The sequence below is a fragment of the Drosophila kikkawai genome, chromosome X (assembly GCF_030179895.1).
Source record: "Drosophila kikkawai strain 14028-0561.14 chromosome X, DkikHiC1v2, whole genome shotgun sequence".
Classification (NCBI taxonomy): Eukaryota; Metazoa; Arthropoda; class Insecta; order Diptera; family Drosophilidae; genus Drosophila; species Drosophila kikkawai.
Genome location: NC_091733.1, coordinates 4,249,212 through 4,271,265, shown reverse-complemented (window position 1 = coordinate 4,271,265; position 22,054 = coordinate 4,249,212). Strand labels below are relative to the sequence as shown.

The 22,054-nt window shown below is 39.7% G+C and overlaps 1 protein-coding gene across 1 annotated transcript in view; it reads right to left on the bottom strand.

Annotated features, from left to right (window-relative positions):
- Positions 1-22,054, bottom strand: part of kl-5 (male fertility factor kl5) — an 871,112-nt gene that overhangs the window by 197,405 nt on the left and 651,653 nt on the right. The window lies entirely within an intron of this gene.

Genomic DNA, 22,054 nt, shown 5'->3' with positions numbered 1-22,054 from the left:
AAAACTCGAGTCACAGGGCAGAAATCACTCAATTAAAATCGATCCACATATATTAAAATCACTCAATGTTTGCCTTTGCCTATTTGTCATCACTTTCGCTCACAAATTAAAATTTTTCTCTCATCCGCAAGGCCATTAGGTAATCACACACAAAGAATAACGAAAAAAAACCCATTGAATTAAAGTTAAATAAAATTTATAATTATTTCATGGCTGCTTGAAGTCTCTCTTCGCTGATTTCTTTTGACAATTTAGGTTTAGATTAAAACGTCTTCGCCATATAAATTGATTGTTATTTGCCCTTTTTTTTCTCTTTGATGGGCGCTTCTCTGGGCGAATTTTCTAGGCAAAGGCACACTTTTCAATCCCTTTTCACTCCTTTAACTAAAAAAATTAAGGATTTCACTGCCCTGCCGAGATTTATACGTTTTTTTTTTTCTCCCCCGGCGACGTTGAAACACGCCCCTTAAGGCGGCTGCGCGACGACTGCGGGACTCCCAAAAAAACTCAAACTGGAGCGGCGGTCGGTTGAGCTTTTGCTGCCTAACTTCGGCGATTTCTCTGCGTACTTCGGGGTCTCTCTCATTTTCCAATATCCACTCAATTAATGCGATCTATAATTTTTTCCAATAAGTTTCGAATTAAGCCGCTAGGCCTTAGAGCTACGCTGAACTTACACAAGTTTGCTTTTCCAGTCTCTGGCTACGGGCTGCTTGAGTTTGCACTGGTAAAAAAACTCAGACTTGGGACTATTCCTTCCCAGCACAACTTTCCCCTTTGACGAAGCGATTGGAAAAGAAAGATTTAGACGCCGAAAAAGTGGCGGTAACCCCTAGCCGAACCTGGGAGATAGAGCCAGGGAAAGTTGACAGAAGGGTCTGTTACTCTCCTTGCTGCTTTCCTTTTTCCCCAATCCCGTTCGCAGAGCGACTCCTAGATGGCGCTAATGTTACTCTACATATGCCACACTACAAACGCTACAGCAAGATCTACTCGGATTCGTATTTCTTTCTGTTACGTATTTGTTAATTTACGAGCGAAGCTTCTCCGAAATTTTCCGACTGCCATTTGGCAGATTCGCAAAACAAGAAATTTATTCTTTTCAAATACAATGCGATTATGAAATTTGTAAATGTTAATTGTATTTTATTCTCTAAAGTTTTATGAACATTATTGCAAAGCTGAATTACCTGAAGCTAATATATTATACTTGACTTTAAAATAATTATTCTGTGTTTGCACCTTAAAATCGGTTAGATTCTAACTTTTAACATTATTGCAAATCCGCCCCTCTGTATCGTTATTGAAAGAGACGATTTACGGGTTGTCAGCATTTTCCTAAGATTTATTTCAAACTATTACTTTTCAGTCTGTTTTACAATATACATTTTGGCTATTAGTTTAAAGTTTATGAAAAATACCGTAAATGCTTCTTCCTTCGATTTTATTAAATAAATTAGTGCGTCATTACTACTTATGAGTTGGAGACTACAGCGAGCCAAAATTTGATTAACCCTCGTCTATTAGAAATATCAAATAGAGACAATTGGGTTTGTTGGCAGCGGCAAGCCGAAATTATTTGAGAATTTATGGGGAAATCCGCAAATGTTATCAAGCGAATGTGATAAGCATTTTATTTCTACTCTTGGAATATTCGAGAGGAGTTAAAAAGTCAATACAAAATGTCTCTATTTTGGATTATATTTTGTTTCTACGCCAACAAGTTCCTCAGTTTTAAAGTTATCTGATTAAAACTTTGCAAATAGTATTTTGACTACTTTCACTAAATACTTGGGAATGGGCCGGATCAGACGACTATATAATATAGCTGCCATTAAAACGAACGGAAAATTTTAGAACAAAATTATTGTATATATGCTGTATATATATATTTTTAAGTAAATAAAACAATTTTATTCAGAAGAAATGTATATTAACATTTTCAAAAATTTCAGAGATTTTTGTGATCGTACAGTAACAAAACGGTACGCTTATGTATCAACACCACTGTTGACATTATCTTGTGCTTAACAAAAAGATATAAAGTGTTCTCCATTATCTCAGTCATCATTTTATAAAAATATTTTACCGACTCCTCCAGATATTCCTCATGAAATTATTTATTTTTATTCCAAGTTGTTGAATAGTATTAGGGATTAAGATGTCAGCATTGCTTTTCAGTAACAGCATTTTGTTGGCTCAGTAGTCAGTGGTCTACTTGCAACGAATTTAAAAATTTAAATGAATATAGTTAAATACACCATTGACTGGATTGTTTCAACGTATCGTCTAACAATTTGGAAAAGATTAGTTCATTCAAATTTTTAAATTCGTTGCAAGTCGATCGTGGATAAACATCCAATATTTCTTTGTATTCATCTCGCCGATTTTTTACCGATTTTTTATGATTTGTCGCAGTTACTTGCAATTGGTCAATGCAATCATTTGCATGAATCGCCCAATTTGAGCAATGGCCCCTATAAGTTCATCTTTCTTGGGGGTCGAAAAAGACGACGTTGGCATGGATCGCCCGTTGCAAATATTTGACATTTTTTTTGGAACTAATCTTAGCTTAGCCTAAGGGCCCGCTGCCGACCGAGAAGCCCAGCTTAACAGCGCAAGAGCGGGAGAGCTGTCAATTGGAGCGGAGTAGCCGTCTCTAAGCTCGACTAGCAGCGATCGACTATCGGGAAAACGGTTGCGTGCGATCGGGAATACCGAGGAGCGGAGAGCGGGTGAGCGTGGCTAAGCTGGGAGCTTGCGCTGTTGGAAGCTCGGCAGGGGGGGACAGGGGCCTCCTGGCGTGAACAATTGCATTGTTTAATGTATTTATTTGTATGGATTTCATAATAGTCCCATGCCTTCGATAAGCTCACCTGACTTGGCCACGTGCGCTGAACTTGCATTGTTTTGGCCAGCGATAATGGAAGTGATTACTGAGGAATTTGAAAGGTAGTAGTTGATTGCACTCTAGCCGTTCACACGGATGAGCCACCTGCACTGCGTTTGTATTTTTTGGGAAATAGCTTGTTAACTCTTCCTTCTTAAAAGCGACTGTCCTCGGTTGCAACGTAAATATGTACCGTTTGACTTTCGCAGGATTTCTGTGACCACACCTACTATTAACTATATAACTAACGAAAGCTGATATAGTTGCTTTGCTTCTTAGTTTTTCGATCACCTTTGTGTTGTTGAAGTTAAGCTCAATGACCGCTCAAAGTGAGAAAACTCCCTCCAGTTTCATTTTTTCTCTCATAGGTTGAAAAAAAAAAAAAAAAGGAGGTTCCTGAGCCGAAGGCCTTAGATGCTATGGCTCTTTACCCATAGTTAGCTTTAATACTATTTGTTAGCTTTAGATAAACAAATAAAAAAAAAATAAAAAGGAGGTTTCTGTTCGGTTTTGATGATTTCTCTTGACTGTTGAGTTATGGTAATGAATGATGAAGAAGCCGCGTAGTTGCTTCCCATCTAGCGAGACTGGCAGTATCTCTTTGAAATTGGATATATGCTGATTGATAATAATTGATTGATACATACTGATTCTCTAATATTTTTCTGAATTACAAATAGTCCTATCCTTAGCATCTTATCATTTTGTGGCTAATTTGATATTTGCAAATTCTAGTAAGTCTCTACAACCAAAAATAAAAAGTTTTGTTTTATGAAATATTTTTTAATACTTGTGAAGGCATGGCTTTTCCGAGTGGTGGAGTAATGTTTATTTGATAAGAATAATGGAATATAACATGAAGAAACTTATGAAACCAAAGCCGCGTGCCCTCTATTCTCTCGTTGTTCTTCTTCTTTTCTCGGTATTGGAATCGTTGTCGTTGAATAGTCGATCGCCTAACTATCGCCTATTAGCTATCTATAAGTGTTGTGTATTACACTAAATAATGAGAAGTGTGTCTGCTTGGCTCGAGCTTCAGATCTTATCTGTTCGTATATTTTCTTCGTCTTCTTTTACATTTTAGTTTACAGTTATTAGTTTGTATGTTAATCATAAATGTTGTATGTATGTTAAATGAATAAGTGTGACCAAAAACAATTAACTTATAAATGACAAATATCTAACATGCCCCTCCTTAAGATGATACTAATATTATATCATAATAACAGTTTACATTTTATCTATATTAATATTTAAGTCAAATTAATTACATTTTAACATTTCGTTTTCAAGTTTTATTTCATTTTGGTTATAGTCTATTTACAATTTTAAAATATATTTTTATTTTATCTTATGATTTTACATTTTTAGAATTGAAATAATATTTTTAAATTCTTTTCCTTTCCAACTCTTCCTCCTTGGCGTGGTCTCAACTCTCTTCTGGTGGGAGAAGTTTTAAGTTCAGATGGTAATTGATTGATTTAATCTTCCATATAAACTTGATTCTCGACCGTAGAGCCATTGTCATTGACCACTTCGTTGTTGTTTGTAACTTCAGTTGCAACTTCATTGTTTGTTTCCATGTTTTCATTTCTTATTTGATCCAAATGTCTTTGTATTTCGCGATTATTGTGAGATAGAATACAACAATATGATCGAGGGCCTAGTTGTTTATTTATGGTTGCTTGAGTCCAACTAGCTTTATTTGGTGTGTTGTGAAGTCTATAAGAAATCTATTTAATATTGTGTCAAACTCACAATTTTCATTTTCTTTAATGTTTGTATATAATGATATAAGTAAAGAGTCTTAACGAAATTTTCTGCCTGTCCATTCGTAGGTGGATGCCCTGGTGCAGTCAGTATATGCTTGACATTGTTGTTTTTCATAAAAGTTTGAAACTCCGCTGATGTGAATTGTCTGCCATTGTCACTGACTAAAACATCAACTAAACCATATCGAGAAAAAACTTCTCTTAACTTTTTTATTGTAAATAAAGTTGTAATCTCTTTGGTCTTAAAAATTGCAACCCATTTTGTAAAAGAGTCTATGACAATTGTAGGGGTCAGAGGGTAAGACCAGAGAAAATAAATAGGAAAACGCATACGCCGCGACTAAAGTGTAGGGTAGCGCCTTCCAGAACATGCCGTTTTTCTTCTACCTGCATTCGCAGCGCCAGCTAAATCATACAATTTGTGGCTCATTTTCCTTCCCCCAGTCCTTCGCTCGCGAATATCGAGAGCGCCGAGAGAGGATTTGGGAAAAGTCCCGTAGCTTTTGGCTCGTTTGCCAGGCAAGGCACGCTACGTATAGAGCAATTTTGTGACGCTCGCTCACTTGAAATTGAAAATCAGAGCAAAGCACACGCATCAAAGATCATTCTTGCTACAATAATTTCGGCACGTGGATTATACAATTTCCAATCGAATTAATAGTAAAGTGCCAGCAAGAGACCTGTGACTGGAAATTATTAAGTGTTGTGCACGAATGTGAGCGGGTAAATATCAACCACGGAACGGCAGAGTTTATAGTTAATCTCTTTGTTGTGCAGGGCTAGTTTGGTGCTAGGCGACGGCTCTTACGTCCTTCGCGAAGGCGTGGGCGTATCGCCGGCGTGGCAGCCACACACACAGACCAGAGGCGGCCTGTGCCTGAGTTCTCGGAGTGATGTAACCGGCCTCGTGCAGCCCCAACTAAGGCGATTCGGCTGTATGGACAGCGGCTAAGCATTACCTTTTCGAGCATAAGCCAGTAGGAACAGTGGAGGTGCAGCTAAGGTAGCTGAGCGGAGACTAGGCAGGAGCAGGCGCAGCCGGATAGAGAGCTCGCTTGAGCGGCAGGCATGTGACCTGTCGAAGAAGTTGGAGGCGCGTCGCGGCGAGCAGCGTGCTCCCGCTGGATGATTCCAGTATCCCGAAGGATGTAGAGAAGTTTTGAGATCGATTAAATTTAAAGTAATGCGTAACGTTAGATAGAAAGAAACTGATATTGTTGTTGCTCTTCTGCCATTTAGCGTAATATGTGAATGCGAACGCGAGCGTCCCATTTAAATATCGTTTCTGAACTTTCCAACTAACAGCCATCAGCACCTGCAACTTCGATGGGCTCAACGAACCAGCAGCGGAGGATCTGAGCGTAAGTCAGTATATCGAAAGTAAATTGGCACAGAGGCCGCATATTTGATTTATTCTGTATATATATATCGATCGTATGTATAATTTAAACGGGATCCTAAGCGGGCCGCACATTTACGCGTTTGTTTACATAAATTTCAATTAACGTAGAGATAAATAGATAGGGATTAGATAAATTAAGAAAATGATTAATAATTATAAGAGACAGGATTATGAATTATCCTGAAGTTTAACGAAATAATAATGGAGTAAAAACGTATATCTTTGGTCTATGTTAATACAGCAAGTGGATGTCGAATGACTTTAGAATGAGCTAAGATCGAAAAGATGAACTTAGTCAAGGGGTAACACTTAATTATCGGAGTTAACCACGGCAAGGAGGGTAAAGACGTGGGGGCGAACGTCACCTCAGCCAACGCGAGTGTTCCTCTCTTATACCTTATCTTTAGGGTCCGACCGAACGTCCAAATAATTCAACCTTTGACCAATCATTTAGTTTACAGAATGTGCACTTAAACTTTTATTACAGTAGTGAAAAAGTGTGACTTATAATCGGTGAGGAAGGCCCACGCCATATCCGACGAGCTTTGAACCGCATAGCAAGAAGTGCACAAATACCGATCCGATTGTACGCTAGAAAACCCACAGCATCTAGTGAGCACCTGCCTCTTGGCTACTACATAAATAAAATGGCGCCCAACGTGGGGCTAAAGACCGTTATCTGCATTTGAGAAATAAGAGGAAGAAGAATATCAAGCTAGAGTGCAACTCACAGGAGCCGCAAATACCTATTGTTTTAGGTGCAGGACCCTCGAGTGATTTTAGCCCATGAAAATGCTCGACTATCCATCCAAAAGAATTTTTTGTAATTAATTTAATCAGCAGAAATTGTTACTATTTCATACTAGAGATTTGCTAGTTGCGAGTTGAGGACTTCTTAGCCGGAATTGCATCTTCGATTCGATTTCTTACGGATCAAGGCGACCGCAACGAACCCACTCGCAGGCGCAAAAATTCGAGCCTGAAAATTAGTTAGGTAGATCAAACTCCCGTTCAATAGGTAGAGGGAAGCGAAACCGGAATTAGTAGCTTGGAATAGCGATATTTTATCAGAACTCCGCGGTATTATCGACCAGTACTAACCGAGCGCAGAATACTATCCAATTGCGACAGTTTAGACCTTTAGTCGGCGCGCCGCAACAATATAGACAATACTAGTATAGAGTTGGTTATGGCCATATAATACACTAATGCAGTTTTCATTAATTAGCTACTTCATTAGAACCTTGAAAGAGTCCATTATATGTGTCATTTGCTTGGATTATTTTGGTAATACGACTACGGTCACACCGACCGTAAAAGGTAAACAAAAAAAAAACAGCCGCCATTCGCGGCGTATTGCTATGAATTTCTGAAAATGTATATACAAATGCCAACTGTTTTTATTTCTTTTTAATCATCGTCGCCAATTATGTTGTGTATTACACTAAATAATGAAATGTGTGTCTGCTTGGCTCGAGCTTCAGATCTTGTCTGTTCGTATATTTTCTTCGTCTTCTTTTATTTTAGTTTGTATGTTAATCATAAATGTTGTATGTATGTTAAATGAATAAGTGACCAAAAACAATTAACTTATAAATGAAAAATATCTAACAATAAGGAACTGCTCCTAGACAACAACCCGCTCTGGCTTCTTGAATGGAAGTTTGCACCAGCGCTTTATCTTATCGGATAAATACACTGATTTGAAGTGTTTCTGCTTTCGATGTGCATGTGGGATATCTTCAACTAGGTATCGGTCGTTAGTCAGCACCTTGGATATGTAAAAGGGCCTTTGTAGCACGACTCTAACTTACGCGATGTGCCCGTGCTAAACGGCTTGTTCTCCACTAAGACAATGTCCCAAGTGCTATAAACAGTTGGCTAGGATTCCCAAACCTTTTTTTTTTGTTTTCATTCAAAGCAATATCATTGGCAACAAATTTCGGTTTTGTGTTCTGCATGACCGTTGACTCTTGGTGTTCTGACAGCGTTAAGAATGTGCTTCACATTGTATGACTTGCAGTATTTTTCAAAATATTTTGAGGTGAAAGCGGTACCTCGCCCAGTGACGATTCTGTCTGGCGTAGCTGGTGACCAGTATTGCCGCTTTAGCCTTTTTCCGGACAGATCTGTCCGGTTTTCTGCTGCCTCAGCCGGAAAAAATTTAAAACATCCCCTAGCCTTTTATCTGTCCTTTTTTTATTTTGGCCTGGCCTTTTTTATCCGCTTTTGATTTTTGCGTAAAGTGCTGAAAAGTAAGTAATAAGGACTCGGCTGTCAATAACCCATTTATGGAATTGGCAACATTTGCTCTAGAACTGCTGTCGCTGCCCTGGTCAAATTCTGAAGTTGAGCGTGGTTTTAGCCAAGCTACATTGGTAAAAACCATTGTTGCCGTTGACAGTGTTGCCTTTTTCCGGACAGATCTGTCCGGTTTTCAGACGCCTCAGCGGGAATACATTTAACATCCCCTAGCCTTTTATCTGTCCTTTTTTATTTTGGGCTGGACTTTTTTATCCACTTTTTATTTTTGTGTAAAGTGCGGAAGCAACGAATCTAATGAAAATGAAAGTTTAGAATCTAGTAATGATGACATTGACGATGTTCTAAACGAGTTGGCAAACAATAAAGAGTAATATTACATAAAATGTATGGAAAAAATATTTTGCCTTGTTTTTTGTCCTTTTTCTGAAATTTTTGTCTTTTTCTATCCTTTTTTTAAATAAAATCTTGAAAACACTAAGAGTAGCGCTACTCAACCCGGTGACCCTAATAACAAATCTAAAAGAAAAAGAAGCAATTTTGTCTACATTCCATGATGATCCAATCCAAGGAGGTCATACTGGCATATCAAAAACTTTGGCCCAAGTATAAAGATACTATTACTGGAAAAGTATGTCTGAAGATATAACTGAGTACGTAAGAAAATGTCAAAAATGCCAGAAAGCGAAAATAACTAAACATACAAAGGCCCCTTTAACAATTACAGACACACCAATAAATGCTTTCGACAGAGTGATAGTGGACACCATTGGCCCACTACCAAAATCAGAAAATGGTAACGAGTATGCAGTCACTTTAATATGTGATCTAACTAGTATTTAGTTGCAATACCTATTCCGAATAAAAATGCCAATACTAACTTAGATGTACATGGACAGGGCTGCCGGGACCGCGGAGTGGTGAATTCGCTGCTGGAGAGTAGCGAAAAAGAGGGAGACGGGCAGAATGGAGAAAACAGTAAGCGGGAGCGCAAGCGCTAACCGCTTACACTGCCGACCAGAAATTCGCGCCCTTCTGGCGTGAACACCTCTATAGTGTTCAATATTAGATTTACTGCCCTTTTTATGAAGCGGAATGATAAAAGATTCTTTCCAAATTTCGGGGAAAAACGAATGCTGAAGCGATAACTGAAAAAGTCTAGACAGGGGTTTATATAATGAGCTGACACAATTTCTCAGAACGCAGCTAGGTACAAGATCTGGACCAGAGGAGAAGGAAAGTTTGATTGTTCTGAGATTTTAAAGAACTTCATCTTCACTGATTACAAGCATAACAAGAAAGGAAGCTAACTTCGGCACACCAAAGTTTTTATACCCTTGCAGATTGGTTTTGATATTTATATTATAAATTTAAATGCTTGAAACAGACACAAAACAGAGTTTCATTACATTTTACATATACTTATTATGTTTACAGTTTGACAGTTACAGTTTTACATTCCCAGCATTACATTTTCTCTACATCTACCGATCGCTCCTATGGCAGCTATATGATATAGTTGTCCGATTTTATACCAAAATTCTAGAATAATAAAATAAGCTTATATCTCAGAGTAGATGAAAATACGTTGAAAAACAACGAAGTTATAATTTGTTTCCTATTAATTTCCCGATCGTTTCTATGGCAGCTATAAGATATAGTCGTCCGATTTTCATAAAATTTTTACCAAAATTTAGAAATAATATAAAATCTGAAAAATTATGCAAAAATGTTAAAAAACAGCAAAGTTATAATTTTTTTTCTAAAAATTTATCGAACATTTGTATGGCAGCTATATGATATAGTCGTCCGATCCGGCCCGTTCCGACATATATAGCAGTGAGAGTATATAGAAGACCATATGCAAAGTTTCATTCAGATAGCTTTAAAACTGAGGGACTAGTTTGCGTAGAAACAGACAGACGGACAGACGGACATGGCTAGATCGACTCGGCTGTTGATGCTGATCAAGAATATATATACTTTATAGGGTCGGAAACGTCTCCTTCACTGCGTTGCAAACTTCTGACTGAAATTATAATACCCTGCAAGGGTATAAAAATGCAATTGGAGTGCGGGAGTGGAAAATAATACTCTGAGTTAATCAAAATTAATTTGTGAGTATGTAGTCTGAAAGAATTTTGCGAACAGGTTCGCGATATCAGGCTCATTGGAAGCGGAGGCATTATCGAAATAAAGACAGGATGGAAATTGTTGAGATTTCCGTTTCGAGTTTACGAAAGCGTAAAATTGCATCGGGTTAGCCTGAAACTCAATTTTGCACCGATTTAAGTGGTTTCTGTAGCATTCAGAATTGTTTGCTAGGAAATTTGTACGAGCAGTTAAATATCTCGAATGGTCGACTTGGAGACCAGATTTGCTATACTTTTTAAACAGTCTGGATTTCAGATTTTTTAGTTTACGAAAGCTTAAAATTGCATCGGGTTAGCCTGAAACTCAATTTTGCACTGATTTAAGTGGTTTCTGTAGCATTCAGAATTGTTTGCTAGGAAATTTGTACGAGCAGTTAAATATCTCGAATGGTCGACTTGGAGACCAGATTTGCTATACTTTTTAAACAGTCTGGATTTCAGATTTTTTAGATAAGAAAACCGACGAGAAAACCAAGGGGGCTTATAAAAAACTTCTGGTGAGGGAAATGAAGGGACATACATGTCGGAAACTGCGTACATTATTTCATAGAAACACTTAACGATGTTTGAGGGATCCTCTGTGAAGTTCAAGAAAGTCAAATCCGTTAAGGATAAGTGGTGGTTCATTTCTGTAAACTTAGCTTTTCGAAAGCAATGAAACGTTGCAGGTTCAGCTTCCGGACACAATAGTTATGGAGTGGAGGATTCAAGGGTTAGCTCCAAAGTGGGATGATAAGCGTCCTCATGACTAGAAAGAGGGTCAATTCTAGTGACGTAGGCATTGGCAAACTCAGAGACAAAGATGAGGTCTAAGACGTTATTACTGCATTTCCTAACGAAGTTTAATTGTCTCAATGAGTGGTCAATGAGACCATGAATTAAATCGTGGGGTGAGGTGGGAACAAGAACATTTGAATCAGGTAAAGGCATCCAGGAAATGGAGATCTGATTGAAATCACCCGTGACGATAAGGTGGTCATTAACACCAAGGGAAGAATGAATTTCTTGAATTAAGGATAAATGCTGCATATATATATCAGTGTCGGACCTAGGTGGAATATACGAACATGAAACGTAGATAGAATAATCGTAAACCTGGATACGATAAATGATATTAGAAACCAGATCGGATTTAACCGCAATGAGAACACTATCGCCTGTCCGTATTGGACGATTACGTCTAAAGATGGTATAGTTCCCTGAAAAAATCTCAGAGTCAGACACAGAGGAGTTGAGCCATGTTTCTGTAAAGACAATAACATTGGCATCGAAAGAGACACTATTGATGTGCAGCCTACTGAGCTTGCCAAGTAAACTACGAACATTCTGATAGTGAAGAACAAAGTCAAAGAGTCAATTAGTTTTTTGGAGGCCGGGTTGAAGGAGTTTGAGGCCCGCGAGCACGAGGAGTACTTTTGTGTTCGAATTAATGAACAATTGCATGCTCAGGCCACACAGAAGGATCAAGAGCCTTAGAAAATAGTAGGTCAGAAAGTGCAATTTTAATCACGACTTTGCATTAAATTGAACTTAGAGGCACTAAACTCAGTAACAGAAACATTTAAATTGCTGCTCAAGTGGGTCTTAACGTCGCCCTCAGAAGCACCTGGATTGAGGCGGGAAACAAAAATCTGTTTTTTCGGAGCAACACAGGTCCACGTTTGGCAACGCCAGAAATTGTCGACTGTTGGGGGCCACTTTTGGTAACGGCCGGCTCCGAGATAGTGACCACCGAGGGAACCACTGGGTGGGCATTCGACACCACCGACGGGACGTTGATGGCAGCAGCACGCGACGTGGATGCCTGATCGGTGTAGACAGGCTGCTGAACCGGGAGTATGGCGACTTCGCCCCGTCCGAGAATGGGGATCGGTGCAACGTGGACGCCTGGACAACGTTGACAGGCTGCTGATCCAACGGCCTGACGAGATCTTCAAGCACAGAATTTGGGATCGATGCAGCAGCTGAACTGCATAAGGACCATTCTAGGTATGACATTCATCTGTAACCTAATCCGCGTTTTCTTTTTTTTAGGCTTTGCTTTTCTTTATTGAATCTTCTCATTTATGAGACTTGCAATAAGTCATGTAGACTGACACAAAGTAAATGGCCCTGACAAATTATGGCTGAGTTGGACAATCGTTACGAAGTAGACGGCTTCTGCTGGAAACCGGTATCAAGTCCCTTGCTAGAGGATTTGGATGGGCAGAGAGTTTTTCCTTGTAGGACGCTTTTTGTTTTTCTATTTCGTTCTTAACTGCAGGAATGCCGAGATCCCTGTGAATGCGAATATACCATGGTGCCCCAGTGATAGTTCTCAGGATTTGATTGTGCGCGCTATATGATGTCAAGATTGGTGCTGCACGCGTTCCCCCAAAGCTGGGAGCCATACGTTCATATTGGCTTTAGTGTGGAGTTGTAGATCAGGACCTAGTAGTCCAGACACAGGGGCGATCGGGAGTTTATAAGCCAGTGGAGGCTGCTGGCTTTTAGTTTTAGATTAATTTTCTTGCATTCAATGTGTCTTCGCCATGTTAGGCGTCTGTCCAGGTGGACGCCCAGGTACGTTACCACATTGACTTCGGGGATCTGCGTGCTGTTCAGGTAGAGCGGAGGGCATGTTTGTCTGCTGAGAGTGAACGTTATGTGCTTGCACTTTTGTTCATTTATCTTAATACGCCAGTCAGATAGCCACTTCTCGACTACCTTGAGAGGTGGTTGGCGAGCTGGGTTGTTGCACGGACTTGGCATCTGGAACGGCTGAGGATCGCAGTGTCGTCAGCGAAAGTGGATAATTTTAGCTGGTCGCTTGTGGGGATACCGCTGAGTATAGGACAAATTGGGTGGGTCCAAGTGCGCTTCCTTGTAGAACTCCAGTTTCGATTAATTAGGTACCGGATGTTGTTGCGTTGCACCTCACTGCGAAGACTCTGTTGTAGAGATACGACTCAAGTAATTTGTGTGTGTATACCGGCAAAATAGTTTTAATTTTGTGCATAAGGCCGTTGAGCCAGACGCGGTCGAATGCTTGAGAAACATCTAGAAATATTGTGCTGCAATATTCTCTATGCTCAAAGGCTGTGCGAATTTCTGATTTTATTCTGTTAACTTGCTCTATAGTTCCATGCTTTTCTCTGAAGCCAAATTGATGAGCTGGGATGATGTTGTGAGCTGCCAGATAAGGAATTATGCGCTGTAGTAGGAATTTTTCAAATAACTTCGACAAGCATGATAGTAAACTTATTGGTCGGTAAGATGACGGAATCGTGTGGTCTTTTCCGGGCTTCGGTATCATTATAATTATAGATTTTTTCCATTTAGTTGGGTAATGGCAGAGACTTATGATCGCATTGAAGATTTTACAAATGACCTCAATAGAACAATTCGGAAGTTCAGTTATCATTTTTTGAGTTATTAAGTCATCGCCGGGAGCCTTTTTCGGCTTCAGTTCCCTGATGACCTTCGTGATCTCGTTCGGACGAAATGATGCTGGAGTAGATTCCGTTTCAGTTTGGATTTGCGGTAGTTCAAATGGATTTGAAGCTGTAACGGCCAGGAGTTCGAATATCTAAAAGCTTCAAAAGTTTTTTTATAGCTGATTTAAAAAAAAAATTAGCTATATTAAAATCTGGCATCGCTGAAAAAACAAATGAATTATCTTAAGCTTGCTCTCTTAATGCAGGTGCATTGATAAGCGCAGCCAACTTTGGTCCAGATAAAGCTTTCTGAGCTTATCTATATAAACCACCCACGCGGCTTTATTCGATCTTTTCCGGCCAATATAATAAAACTTCGCAGACATCGATCTTGTGTTTTGTGCAGTGAAAAATAAAAATTCAGGTTAAATCCGTTTGCGCACATTTTTTTTATACACAATTATTATTGCGCCCAAGCGCGTAAATAAATTGCGCCCAAGCGCTTTATTTAATAAATTGTGCCAACGGTTGAAAAAGTGCTTTCAGTTTTCGGGAGAAAAAATTTTCTTCTTGGCTTCAATTTCGAGTTGGCCAATGAAAACTCCCTGGACCGTTCGCCAGGAAAACTGCAAATAATCTTTGCAGCCTTTTCTGAAAGGTATGTGTTTTTTTAAACGGCAGAATTAAATTGCGTTTTTCTAACGCCAAATTTCTCTCATATTAGTGTTGCCTTTGGAAGCTGAAAAACCCTCCCGACTACGGGAAATAGAGAGAACTACATTGGAAAAATCTAAAGTGAGGAAAACCGTCCAATTGGATCCCGGTTTGAGGAAAAGTCAACCCGAAATCCGCACCTGGCCAGCCCCTAAATCCGCACCTGTACCCAGCAGCGAAAAGCACAGGGCAGCGGTAGCGCTTGGTCCAGCGACGTCGGCAGAGGCAGAGCAGAGGAATGATAAGGCGGAGGCAGCGAGCGCACCACGCGTTTTAGGAAAAGGGTTTTGTTGTAAAAAAAAAGTGGTTGTTGTTTTTCTAAGCTTGTTTTGCATTTGATTTTCTTTTGTTCTCTTTTGCTCGGCAAATGCATAAAAAGTAAAGTTGCGACGTAGAAATGACCTACATTTAAATTAAATTAAAATGCCAAATTAAATTCGATAGCAATTTTTTTTCCGTTCTTATGCTAACTTAAAGTTTTAGTAATTAAAAAAAAAACAAGAAAGGAAGCTAACTTCGGCACGCCGAAGTTTGTATACCCTTGCAGATTGGTTTTGATGTTTATTTTATAGATTTAAATGCTGAAAACACTCACAAAACAGAGTTTCATTACATTTTACCTATACTTATTATGTTTACAGTTTGACAGTTACAGTTTTACATTCCCAGCTTTATATTTTCTCTACATTTACCGATCGCTTCTATGGCAGCTATAAGATATAGTTGTCCGATTTTTATGAAATTTATACCAAAATTCTAGAATAATAAAAAAAACGTATATCTCAGAGTAAATAAAAATGCGTTGAAAAACAACGAAGCTATGATTTTATTTCTATTAATTTCCCGATCGTTCCTATGGCAGCTATATTATATAGTCGTCCGATTTTCATAAAATTTCTACCAAAATTCTGGAATAATATAAAATGGCTATATCTCAAAAATGATGCAAAATTATTGAAAAACAGCCAAGTTATAATTTTTTTTCTTAAAATTTTTCGAACATTTGTATGGCAGCTATATTATATAGTCGTCCGATCCGGCCCGTTCCGACATATATAGCAGTGAGAGCATATAGAAGACTATATGCAAAGTTTCATTCAGATAGCTTTAAAACTGAGGGACTAGTTTGCGTAGAAACAGACAGACAGACAGACGGACAGACGGACAGACGGACAGACGGACAGACGGACAGACGGACATGGCTAGATCGACTCGGCTGTTGATGCTGATCAAGAATATATATACTTTATAGGGTCGGAAACGTCTCCTTCACTGCGTTGCAAACTTCTGACTGAAATTATAATACCCTGCAAGGGTATAAATATTACATATGAGAAGTTAAATTCAATTTTTAAAAGCTTTTGCCCCCCTTAAGCCTTATGATCATCATGTAACCCCGCTGGAAGGCCTTTCAACGATGGAAAAGTAAACGTGTGAGTAATGCCTTGAACAAAGAAAATATATATATATATATGCTAGCTTTAAGTTGAAATTATCTTCTCCAAAATATTGCGTGAATTAAGTATTAATAATAAATAATGAAATAATTGTTTTGATACACAGAAAAAAAAAAGAACAGCAATGAATTTATGCAATTAAATTTAGAATTGATAATTGATCTACAATGAAAAAAAACATTTTTTTAATTAATTAATTAAAATGTAGTCTATATAAAAAAAAAATATATATATAAATATATATATAACAAAATTATTAGAAATACATATTGAAGCAATTAAAGTAAGGAAATAAAATAATAGTAATATATTCAACCAATTAAAAATGCCATAGATAAGTTTTTTAATTAAAATTATTAGTATTTTTTTTAAATGTAGCCTTTAAAAATTTTCTACTTTATCTCGCACCTTTCGCTCATACCCAGCTGTCCTTTTATAAACAATAATGATCCTACACTGGAGAAAAATAGACAAAAAAAAAAAATCTATAGATATAAATTAAATAAATAACAAAATAAAATCACAATCAATATGCAAAGCTAAAGCAAAAATTATTATAGGTAAATAAATAATTTAACAATAACCTTCAAAAATGTAAACTACGCTAAAAGAAAAAGAATCTGCGTAAATTAATAATTCCCTTTATTTTCAATAATCTTATACAACAAAACAACATGAATTAAAAATTTATTATGTATTAACAATTTTTCGTTTAGGTTTAATTTAGTAGCTTTAGGGACTACACTGTAAGAATAAAAGGGATAAAACTTTAGAATTCGATCATTTTTGTAATTATTTCCGGATAATGGATTTGTTCATTTATTCAGACTTGAGTTTTGTTGTGTTTAGGAAATGGAATATATTGTTAACGATTACGAATTAAAGTATTGAGAATTGAAATCATGACGTGATAATTTATATTATTTTCTGGATTGACATGGCAACTTAAAACTTGTCGGAGGAATGTTTTGGGATCTTCCGTAATTTTTTTTCCGCTTTGAAGATCATGGTTGGGTAGGGTACAGACAGCGAGAGTCAAATATCACCTAAGACCTTGCTAACCGTTTATAGTTCGCAGTCCGATCCTAGTTTTTTTTCAATGTGTTTGCTTTTAGTATTGGTTGATTTGGTTTAATTCAGGGAGTTGAGCTCCTGTGTATAGTGTCAGTAGGAATCCTAAAAATTAAAGGTTATGTGAATGTGGAATGGAAATGGCAAAAACCCACCCCAAACGCCCAAGAGCTAAGGCACAAGAGGATTCCGCCCGTCATTCTTCCGGACCCGAAGAGAGTGAGAAAGAGAGAGAAGCCCCGAAGAACAGTAATATATTTTCTTCCTTTGTCACACCTCACCCGCACGTTACAAAGCAGGGTTCGGCTGGAAAACGCCATGGAGATGTGAGGCGCAAAGTTTCGGCGCTGTCTTTGTCGCTGCGGGCCCAGCAACCAGATGACTTTCTTATCGGGGTGACGGTTTCAGTCGGTGAGCTTAAATTTGGGTTAGCTCTCCATAAGGGATGCTTTGTGCTGGTTGGCGAGAGTTTCTCAATATCTCGTAATTGTGCATTTTCGGCATCTTGCTTCAGGGCCCGGCTTAGTTTGCGTGTGGCTTCATTTAGACGTTGCTTTGAGTGTGGCGATCTATGGTTTTGCCACGCCCCTTTTTTCTTAGATAAGTTGTTCAATTTGCTGGTTCGTTTTAAATTGTTTTTTTTGCACATCCGTCCGTTGTGGTGTTGAGATCCTAACTGCAGTCACAAGTTCCTCTTCCAGACCGGAGGTGGAGGAGTCGATGTCCGCTTCAGTATTGAGCTGGGGGGCTAGCTCAATGTGGGAACTCACATACTATTTGTATTTCATCCAATTGGTTCTGTGCGACGTCAGCCTGTGAGGGCGGTCCGTAGTTTCTGGGCTTTGAAGGAGGGTCATCAATAGCGGCGAGTGATCTGAAGAAAGGTCTGGAAGAGCCTTGGCGTTTATTAAATTGCGTGGGATGTTTTTTGTCACCGCGAAGTTAATTAGATCTGGTATCTTTCTGGGGTCTGCTGGCCAATAGGTGGGGCTACCAGGGGAAACGTGGTCCAGTTTATTTCTCACATTGATGAGAGCGTTATAGCGTTGTCTTCCCTTGGCGTTGTAATCTCCTGCAGCTATGAAACGATCTCCAAGAGAGTTATAAAAATTCATGAATTAGCCTTCAGAGATTGTAAAGAGAGGTAGACAGTAGACAGCAGCAATGCAAGGTTGCCGTTACCTGACTGCACTTTTATGGTCGTAGCTAACAAGTAATTTGTTGCAAACCTTTGGTGAAAATGGTGTTTGATGCGATCTCTGATAAGGATGCCGGTCCCGCCGTGGGCTTCACCATCTGGATGATCTGTGCGTTGGAAGGTATAACCTCTTATATGAAAGTTGTATCTGCGTGTGAGGTGCGTTTCGACCAGTGCCATGGCGTCGGTGTGGTTTACATTTAGAAATTGTGTTAGTTCAAGTTTATGCCGTGAGACGCCGTTGGCATTCCACGTGGATATACGTAAATTGGACATTAATTATTTCGACTGTTGTGCTACAAGCAACTGTATCACCACATTCTGATTCTGGACAAGCGTTTGCATGGTCGTTTTCATAAATGGCATGAGTTTCATCATACTTTGTTACATGGTAACCATTATGGATTCCAGGTTGTTTCATGGCTGCCCTTGGGCCTGCTGAGCATTTACTGCTTGGTTATTCTCATCAGCTCCTAGCGGGGAAAATCTGTTGAAGTTGGGTAGGTTGTAGCTTTTGGTGACACGGTTGATCTTAGGTTTGTTATCAACCTTGTTATGTGGGCTGAGCTTACGCTTAATCAGGATGTTGCGATCCATGCCATTCTGTATGGCCGAAATCGCTTGTTGCTTATCGGAGCTCACAGTTTTCGTCACCATTTAATTTGGCGCTGCGGCCGTTGGCTCCTATTTTGCAATATTTGTCGTTGATTTAGTTATTGTTGTTGCTTATGCTGCGTTTTCAGAAATTGTAGCACTGCTTGTTGTTGGTGCCTCTTCCATCGCAGCCGGTGGAAGTGCGGTTTGGCATTGATAGCTCCCAGATGTGGGAGTTGTGAGTGAGTTTCTCGTTGCGCTCTTTGCACATGATTTTTGATAGTCTCCAGGTTGCGGAATTACTTCTCCACCTGCTTTTTGAGCTTGCGTCAGCCCGTATTTCTAGCTCGCTTTGGAGCGTTCTAAGGGAGACAGGGACGTTTTTTCTCTTTTACTCGTCAGCCCGACGCCTTCCTTTCCAAGTCCGTCCGCGGTCCCGTTACCGTATATGCCTTGGTGGCTGGGAACCCAGTAGATCCTCACTGACATAGTCGTGCTCAGGCTATCTAGTGACTCCCTGCTTGCCAGTACATTTTTGGAACTGACCGCTGATGATTGCATGGATCTTATCGCCGCTTGACTGTCGAACAAATTGACCGCCTCATGTGGACGGTTTATGCCCTCCGTAAGCTCTGCTGCTTTCCTGATGGCGAATACTTCCACCTGGAATATACTGCAATGACTTGGTAGCTTATATGACAGCCTCATTTCAGGGTCGGAACAGTATATGCCCGCTCCAACTCTTCCTTCCATCTTGGAGCCGTCGGTGTATATATTGAGGTGTTGAGCATGGTCCTGGCCTGACTTCCAGTCATTTGGTCCCATGAATACTGTTGTGTTTACATCCGCGCACGTTCTGGGTATCATGTAGTCAGATGTACTGCTCATGTCTCGACCAATTGAACTGTGCCCGAATCCTTGAAGCGACCAGTTTCCTGATGCAACCAGACGTTGTGCCGCCTTTTCTGCTATCAGTTGCGCTTGGATATCTGGCCATATATATATCAATTTTTTCTTTATTTATTTATTTTAACAAAATTAGCCCGTTGTAACAAGTATACAATACTTATTATTAATGCGCTGGTCACTTGGGTAAAAATTTGACAGGATTTCTACTTAATACATAGTACATTTAATTAATATATAAACTAATTATTTATTATTTATTTATTTTATTTTACCTTACTTTATATTATTATTTTTATTTTTTTAAGTTAGGTTAGGTTAGACCGGACGGCCCTCGAGGGGCCACACATAGGCCAATATGGCCCATAGCTATCCGGGGAAACTCCTGGATGGACCTAGAGACTATTTATGCGGGTTTCGAGATCCTTGAATATCAAGGTGTTTTTCGCAAAGGCAAGGAGTTCGGCTGGCTTCCTCCTGGAGGCATCTTCTAGCGATGCCAGAACTGGAGAGCCTAGGTATCTTATTCTTGCCCTCGTTAGGGCCGGACATTTGCAAATGAGATGCTCCAAGGTTTCGATTGCCTCGGATTCATCACATTTCCGGCATTTGGCGTTGTCGGTAATACCCAGCTTGGCTGCATATGCAGCAGACAGGCAGTGACCTGTAAGAATACCCACTAACATTCTGCAGTCCTTCCGCGGAAGATGCAGCACGTAGTGGGTGAGTTTCTCGTTGTGCTCTTTGCACATGATTTTTGATATTCTGCAGGTTGCGGAATTACTCCTCCACCTGCTTCTTGAGCTTGCGTCAGCCCGTCTCTCTAGCTCGCTTTGGAGCGTTCTTAGGGAGATAGGGACGTTTTCTGTTCTTTCACTCGCCAGTCCAACGCCTTCCTTTGCAAGTTCGTCCGCGGTTTCGTTACCGGCTATGCCTTGGTGTCTGGGAACCCAGTAGATCCTCACTGACTTAGTCGTGCTTAGACTATCTAGTGACTCCCTGCTTGCCAGTACATTTTTGGAACTGACCGCTGATGATTGCATGGATCTTATCGCCGCTTGACTGTCTACGAACAAATTGACCGCCTCATGTGGACGGCTTATGCTCTGCGCAAACTCTGCTGCTTTCCTGATGGCGAATACTTCCGCCTGAAATATACTGCAGTAGCTTGGTAGCTTATACGACAGCCTCATTTCAGGGTCTGAACAGTATATGCCCGCTCCAACTCTTCCTTCCATCTTGGAGCCGTCGGTGTATATATTGAGGTGTTGAGCAGAGTCCTGGCCTGACTTCCAGTCATTTGGTCCCATGAATACTGTTGTGTTTACATCCGGGCACGTTTTGGGTATCATGTAGTCAGATGTACTGCTCATGTGTTGACCAATTGAACTGTGTCCGAAACCTTGAAGCGACCAGTTTCCTGATGCAACCAGACGTTGTGCCGCCTTTCCTGCTGTCAGTTGCGCTTGGATATCTAGGGGATACATACTGATTATGGTTCGAGTGCTTTGGTGGGGGTTGACCTCAGCGCCTCTGCCCATAAGCTTATTATACGTTTTCTTCTCCATGGCTTGCCACCACACTAAGACTCCATACAGCAGAGTCGGACGCACCACCGATATGTAGACCCAATGCATTAGAGCGGGTGAGAGGCCCCATGTGCTGCTAAGCATCTTTTTGGATGCATATAGTGCTATGGTGGCCAATCGGCAGCATGCCAGTAGTAGTTTCCTCGCATTATTATACCCTTGCAGGGTATTATAATTTCAGTCAGAAGTTTGCAACGCAGTGAAGGAGACGTTTCCGCCCCTATAAAGTATATATATTCTTGATCAGCATCAACAGCCGAGTCGATCTAGCCATGTCCGTCTGTCCGTCTGTCCGTCTGTCCATCTGTCCATCTGTCCGTCTGTCCGTCTGTCCGTCTGTCTGTTTCTACGCAAACTAGTCCCTCAGTTTTAAAGCTATCTGAATGAAACTTTGCATATAGTCTTCTATATACTCTCACTGCTATATATGTCGGAACGGGCCGGATCGGACGACTATATCATATAGCTGCCATACAAATGTTCGATATATTTTTCGAAAAAAAATTATAACTTTGCTGTTTTTCAACATTTTTGCACCATTTTTTAGATATTGCCATTTTATATTATTATTTTATGAAAATCGGACGACTATATGATATAGCTGCCATAGGAACGATCAGGAAATTAATA